This window comes from Rhipicephalus sanguineus, chromosome 2, assembly GCF_013339695.2.
Source record: "Rhipicephalus sanguineus isolate Rsan-2018 chromosome 2, BIME_Rsan_1.4, whole genome shotgun sequence".
In the NCBI taxonomy this organism is placed as follows: Eukaryota; Metazoa; Arthropoda; class Arachnida; order Ixodida; family Ixodidae; genus Rhipicephalus; species Rhipicephalus sanguineus.
The window spans coordinates 174,366,630-174,374,673 of record NC_051177.1 but is presented as its reverse complement, the minus strand read 5'-3'; positions in this window follow the sequence as shown (position 1 = coordinate 174,374,673).

Below are 8,044 nucleotides of genomic sequence, written 5' to 3'. Positions count from 1 at the left end.
TTTCATTTCATGCTTACGTGATACCGCGACTTTTTTTTATGCTTTGTGTTTCTTGTGTATGTACTGCGTTTTTCTGTTAAATATACCTTCTTGTATTCTTTTTCTATTTTTATTTTACCCATTTCCTGTATTGATTGTATATCGGATGTCGTAGTTGGAATGTTATCTTGTGTTTTTTTTTCTTTTGCCCCTCCCCTCTACAATGCTGTAAAGCCCTGAAGGAACAATAAATAAATAAATAAATAAATAAATAAATAAATAAATAAATAAAAAAAATATGCGCCATACATGTCCTCTTTCTTTCATCAAAAAGCATGATATGTTACTATAGACCTCGTCACATGGTCACGTAAGTGTCTCTGACTTTGCCTGACTTGGCTTCCGCCTTCCGGCCTACCTTGGCAACAGTATCATGCATATACAAAACACCGCAAAAGAATCAAGCTGAGTTCTTGGCAGCCATAACACCACAATGTTTCTTGGTCACAGTATTCGCCAGCTTTGTTACGACGAGATCTCTTGAATTTACCAAACACAGAACTTCATATATGTTATTCAATTGTTATTTTATAATACGAACCGAGTGAAAAGAGGTAGCCGTAGCTAGAAAATGGCGACAACTTCCCCTCCGTTTCTTTTCATTACAGCAGAGCTATAATGCTCTTGGTTTGCCGTGTGTCGTAGATGGAGAATTATCATCATCATGTACCAGCATGCGCTCAATGACCGCCCAGGCATTCTGTACGGATGGTTAACAAGAGGAGCTGAAACGTACCCACCAGCTCTTCTGGGACCCAGCCTCGCGCGACCTAGTACAAGCTGCCCTAATTTTTTCAATAAAAATAATCTTCATGACACCCTCGTTATATTGTAGACAAGATTATTTTACTCCCGCAACCATGTTTCGAGCAAGCTTACGTAATTTAGGCCCAAGCTATCACCTTTAGGTGCGGCCAGCATAGTGGCTGCGGGTTTGGTGAAGTCACTGCTGATGTTCAGCGAACATTGGCTGCAAGGATGCAATACGAACAAACCGGGTGTTATTGCAGTAGTTCGTTGCACGTGACCCGCAGCCCACGGCCAAAGAGCTGTGCCTTCTGTAAGCAATTAAAATTCTGGCAGATAGCGTTATTACTGTGGCCGAAACTTTGCTGCTGTCTTATCATAGACGCCTGTTTCTTACAAAACGTTATGAGTAGAGACCAGATTTTAGGCAAATGCATATTTTCTTCCTTGTGCTTCTATCGCACCATTTTAATATATGAGCATGAATTAGGGGTTAGGAAGGGCTGTTATAGTGTTCTTATAGTGCCTATAAATGCCTATCTTTGGCGTTCGTGCCCAAATGTTTTCAAATGCCTATAAATGCCTATTTTCAAAATTGGCGCTTATATGAACGCTATTAAGCCTCAAGTTTCGCTCCCGCGTGCTGTTTCAGACAGTTATTCACGTTACCGCGCAACACTGACTGTACGGAACTCTATGGGGTTCAACCTAGTCCTCTAGTTCAACCAACTCCCAGACACAACCGCTAGCAGCAGTGAAGTGAGTCACGCCGACGAGCAGTCGCCGCCGTGCTGACATGGCGCGAGTGGTTGGCGAATGCGAAACCACGGAGAGCCATCAGCGGAAAGGAGAGTGAAGAGAAAAAACGAAAGAAAAATGTAATGTGCACGAAACTTTTGTTTGCAATTTATTTTTTATGTGTTCACTGCAGTAGCGTAGCCAGAAATTTTTTCTCAGTGGAGAGGAGGGGTTCAACCATACTTTATGTATGTTCATGCATGCGTTTCTATGTGTGCGTGTATATACACACACGCAAAACAGAAAAGGATGAGGGGGGAGCTGAATCCCCCCTTCCCTCTCTGGCTACGCCAGTGGTCCACTGACAGGGGAGAAATGGGCTCTACGCGATTCGACCTGGCCAATAGGAGGGATCCTTCTTTTCTGGTCCTTTAGCGATCTGGCTGTCTGCTCCTGCTCTGCCCTTCTCAGTCATGCCAAAAAGACATCCAAGAGTGTGTTGATTCGATAGTGGACACCTGACTCACCGTGTAGAATACGGAAGAGACCGTGTTCTGCGAACCGTGCTGGACAAGGCCACAATTGCACGGCTATGTTCAACTGTTGGCGCCTTTGTGCTTTCTTAAGCAATTACATTTTTGTTTTCGTATCGTAGATAGAGGTCGCGCACGTCTTCTTTTGAAATTGTTTGCATTTATGTGAATGTTTATTGTGGATATATTTTTGATATTGGAGCCTGAAAACGTTGTTTTGCCTGCCTATTTTTGGCGCCTAAAACGAGCTTTTTAGTGCCTAAAAATTCGGCCTCTAGTTATGAGTGATACAAGAACATATTCGTTGTCTGATAACACTTCGTGGCCCCGCAGAAGACATCGATAACAATATTATAACAGGCTTGGAAGGAGCAACATTTTATTCTTGTAGAACATAATGCAGCTTATTTACCACAGCAACCGCGATGACAACATTTTTGTACCTCATCTTTGTGTTCCGCAGTGACAATCACTTAAACTCATGAAAGAACTGTACGCAAGATAAGATGAGGAAGAAACACTGCTTTTACTCATCAAGGAGAGTTACCATTAATTGCCTGAAATGCTTAAGTTACTAGAAGCAAGTGCACTCTCAATGCTGGCAACTGAAGTTCCGCCGTCCGCCTTCGGAAATGTAAATTTTGAAAATTTTACCTATTGAGCTTTGCCGGTGTAGGGTGATTATATTCAATGAATGGTGGAAGGGGCATGTCGAGGATTTCTGAGCGTGAGCGTTTATCTGTGGATGCCAGGGTTAGGGAAACGCCATCGAGGACACCGGGGAATCTAGCTGTTGCGGAAATTATGAAATTTGCAGGCGTAATTTTGAGACACCTACCCAAGATAGAGGCAATTAAAGGCCGCTCGGGAGAGGCATTCATCCTGTAATGGACATACACATTGGCGTCGGCTGGTGATGACTGCGCTACGCAGCGCCTCCTCCAGTCCACACGCTCCCCTCTCCCTCTCCCCGAAAAACTAATAGAATGGAAGAAACGCACGCACGCACGCACGCACGCACGCACGCACGCACGCACGCACGCACACACACACACACACACACACACAAACACACACACATACACACACAAACACACACACATACACACACGCACACACACACACGCACGCACACACACACGCACACGCACACACACACACACACACACACACACACAGACACACACACACACATACACGCACGCACGCACGCAAAACCACCTCACACGCGCAACAAAAGCTTCTTCGCGTTTGCAGGTTGCAGCCTGTCGTGGACTTCGCCACGATTTCACGCTGAGCGCTCGCTTTCTTGTCCACTTATCCGAGCGTTACAACGTATATACGTGCTCCAGCTGATAGGCATCGGTCATAAAAGAGGCCATTGAGGCGTGGCCTACCGGCATTTCTCATCACAGCCAACAGCCGTCTATCATGGCGTCGCTTACGACGATGCGCATTGTTTAGCAGCTTTGCGCAAACACCCGTGCACGCGAACCGCAGCGCTGTCACAAGCGTGCTCATAACCCGCGCGCCGTGAGCATGCTCTTCTCTGTACACACGCGCAGAGTAACGGCTAAACCAAGGACGCCCGAAAAGTCGAGCGTCCGTATTCGTGCCGATATTACGCGATGTCCCGAAGCGCCAGCCGTCGTCGCGCACAGCAGAGTGGGTGGCGTCACTTTCGCTTGCGAATACAGTGAACAGCGACGGGGTCCTGCGAAAGGGCACGGGGGCGCCCCCTGCTGGCACGCACGGGCGCGCTCCGTTTAAAGGAAAGTGTACATAGGTGTATACCGCGTGACCGCCGCTCATCCGTGGACATGGGCGATCCTCGGAGGAACGGTTCTAGAGCCCGAAGCCGAAAGCCCGCGGACGCTACGTTAGGCTGAAGAAGCCGTGCTAGCGAACGCCATTTAACTGCAGCGTCGGGGACGGCGATTCGCATATACATTGCTTACCAGCTGCCTACGCACCCACTTGGAGCCGCGGACGGAGGTAAGCGAGTGGAAAGAGCAGCGAAGAGAAAGGACCAGGAAAGGGTAAAAGGGTCAGCGGAGAGGAGGGGATCTTGACCCGCCATCACTCACGTGGTCCGGAGTTCAAAGCGATGCGGCCGCGGATCCGCAGCGTACATAAGCGGGAGGATGGACCGAGATGGGTCGGCTAGCGTTCTTTGGCAAATTACTTGCGGAGATCAATTTCGGAAAGCGCGGCAGGAGGAGCAAGAGAGATGGCAGCAGAGGGAAGCATTGTGCGGATGCCCGTGACACGACAAACGCTTATATATACGTAGCGTTTTGCGGGCATCCATTGTGCAGGCGGAACAGCTGTTGCGAAAATGACTGAATTGTTCGGAATGGGCTTGGCGGGTCGTCGCTATGCAGAGGCGACTTATTTCAAACCTTAGGCTCTCTACTTAGCAGGCGAATTGAAAAGTAATGTTATGTAATTTGAATTCATGAAATGTAAGCGGTTTTATTTATAGGACCTTAGAAACTAGGCTACGCGAAGCAGTTTACACCCAAGAGCGTCAGTCGTTGTTGCTGCTGCTCCTAGTGTCTGTCTTCTTCTGCGAACATTGAATATTGTCATTATTGCCCACTATCGCAAATACGACGTGTATGTAGGAATTAGAAGCGAGGCTTGCAGAGTCGCATAAGGTTAGTGTAAGACAAAGACAAGAAACATCAAGAAGCGTTTGGAGTTCACGCACTATCTCCATCACCGTGTGCTTTAGACAAACCTTTCAGCCAAGTGTGACTGCAGACTTTATTATGTCCTGACACATTACGTGACACAGACGTGCGCTGATTTTAGAACGAAAAACAACTCAACTGCTGCAGGTGGAAATCGCACCCGCAACCACGGGATGCCTTTTTTTTCCCACAACGTGCGCTTGTTTCCCCCCCGATACTTATCTTCCAACAGCTTACAATTCAATAACTCCATCAAAACAAACCCAAATATCAGAGTCCTTGTTCTTTCCCTTCCTCATTACCTATTAGCTTGATATGGCAGTGACAACAGTGCTGCAATACGTTAGGTCTAACACCGTGGCTGTGACAAATACCGGTGTCACATGGTCACTTTTGATCGCGATCAGACCTGATCCGCATCGAATTTCTTTATCGCCGTGATTCGCTCATTTACTCAATCTGCAGAAGTGAGCCAATCACTGTTAATAAATTTGATGCCATTCGGGCTTAATCGCGATTACCATTGCACCATGTGACACCGGTATAAAATAAAATCGGGTACTTGGATCGGTGGCTCTTTCTAGCGCTCAAAATCACGGTGAGGAGCTCTCTAGAGATGCGCATAAGTGATAACAACAGATAAATAAACGGGACCATGCACTCTTTTTCAAGGAGTGGTCCCGAGGAGTGGTCCCAAAATAACAATGCTTTCAGCATTGTTATTTTGCCTTTGAGGAAATTGAGAAATGTACATACATATGGCTCACAGAAAAATGCAGTAGATATATTCATTTCAATAGGCCATGGGACACACTCAAATGAAGCGATGAAATCGCGGAGGAGCATTCTAAAAAGGTCGCGCGAACTTGCAGTTAGTTAAGTGAGCTGAAATTAATTGAAGTCTGAGGTTAAACGAGGTCATGTGGCGCAAAAAAGGAACAATTCATGTCTATGTGCGCCAGGCACAAGGTGTTGCATAATAATCAGTGAAACTAATGTTATTCTATAGCATAGCCAGTTTTCTATAAAAAATTGAGCACAACAAACAGGGGAATAAAGGGGGCATCTCACTGAAGTACAGTAGGATGCGAAGATATGTGTTTTTTGTACACTTCACCAAAATATTTCTGTCTTTGTGTCGTAGTATAGGGGAATGTGATTAGGATATGCATCACTGTTACGGCTCCTAGAATTTTTTTTTCGCATGCTGGCTCTTCTTCCTTTGGAAGTAAAAAAAAAATTGTGTGTAAGGCGCATGTGCTCAATTGGAAGTGGGGATGATATAACCTTTATTAAGCGTTCTTGGTGACGGCCCGTCTTCCTTTCGCCGCAAGAGCTTTAGTTGGAGTGTATTACTTGTGAAGGAGTCCCGTTGTTGCTTCCATTGCGATAAGAGTGCCAGAAGCATTGTTCGCTGACTGTCTTTTAGGGGAATTGTGAATTCGGTAACTGCTCTCTGTGCTGCCAAAGAAACTCATGTTGTCTGGCTAGTTAGTACGCATTCATAAGCATTAATATAACAGCTGCATCTTACCGGTACTTACCTATGGAGCAGAAACCTGGAGACTTACAAAGAGGGTTCAGCTTAAATTGAGGACGACGCAGCGAGCGATGGAAAGGAAAATGATAGGTGTAACCTTAAGAGATAGGAAGAGAGTAGAGTGGGTCAGGGAACAAACGGGGGTTAAGGACATCATAATTGAAATCAAGAAGAAATGGATATGGGCCGGGCACGTAGCACGTCAGCAGGATAACCGGTGGTCATTAAGGGTAACTGACTGGATTCCAAGAGATGGCAAACGCGTGAGGGGGAGACGATTAATAAGTTTGTAGGTATAACGTGGCAGCAGAAAGCTCAGGACTGGGTTGATTGGCGGAACATGGGAGAGACCTTTGACCTGCAGTGGGCGTAGACAGACTGATGATGATGGCAAGCATTAAAAGAGCAGAAGGGAAGAAATATGATTGAAAAGTATTGGCACTCTTATCCCGTAGTTTCGTTTAGGTTTGTACAACAAAGTATGGTGTCTAGGAACTTCAGGTCTGTGGCAGCAGCCTTTGTCTAGTGACAGTATAGCAGATGTTGGTAATACCCCATGATTGCGGGCACGCACTACTGACCGCTGTATGCGCGCTACAACCGTCAGTGAGCTTCTAATGGTTGCGTCCCTAATGTTCGAAGTACTATATAGTACTATATAGTACTATATAATAATAAGAATCGGTGCTGGCCTACAATCAATCATCTAGCTATTGAACTAATGACATTTATGGTTCTACGGTGATTTCGTTGGCTATTTAGATCTCCTATGCTTATCATACATATAGCTTTCGGCTAAGACTGACCGCGAGTTGTAATAACAAAGCGCGACAGCGCTGTAATGTGGAACCATATGACATCTGTTTTCTAGGAAAGTTATCGCCACTCCAGATATCCTCTTCTTGCGAGACTGCAGACATGTCTCGAGGCTTTTTTCTTTAGTTGCTGTGATGGTTATATGTTGGACTGTTCAAACATCTGTTGGATTGTATCGTAAAAGAGGGTAAGGATGTTCAGAATAGCGTGCCAGCTGGAGAACAACCACCTTTGTTTGACATCAGGGGCGTAGCCAAGGGGTGGGGGGGGGGTTGGGTGATTCAACCCCCCCCCCCCCCCCGAAATTTTTAAGTTTTGCTTGCGTATATATACACGCACACATACAAACGCACGCACGAACATACATAAACTATGGTTGAACCCCCCCCCCCCCTGAAAAACATCTGTTTGACATGGCATAGAAGCTCGCTATTTATCCACTTTTCGCATTCTATTTCTAAACAAGAGGTATTCAGAACAAACAAGAGGCTAGTCAACAAGAGTCAAACAAGAGGCTAAACAAGAGGCTAGTCAGAAACAGGAAGGACAGAGGACAATGCTTTAGACAGTACGAACATCATCAATGAAGCGAGGGAAAGGGTACTATAAAAATGAGAGAAAGTGAGCGATGAACAAGGACGTGGAATGAGATTTCATGAAAAGTAATTTGGTTTGTACGAGCCTGTCTTGCTGTTCAATGACATGCAATGTCCTCGGAGAAATCCGAAGATGAGACCGAATCCCTGACTTACTGGTGCCTGTCGGGTTGTTTGGAATCACTGGCGTAGGCAGAATTTTATTTCGAGGGAGAGGGGAGGGGGGTGGCACGCCTTTGATCTGACGTGGAGTGTACTAGAAACCCGCTTTCCAGGCCAACCTCTCCTCCTTCTTGCCATTAAAACAACTTCTTCTTCTTCTTCTTTCGTGCAGGTAAG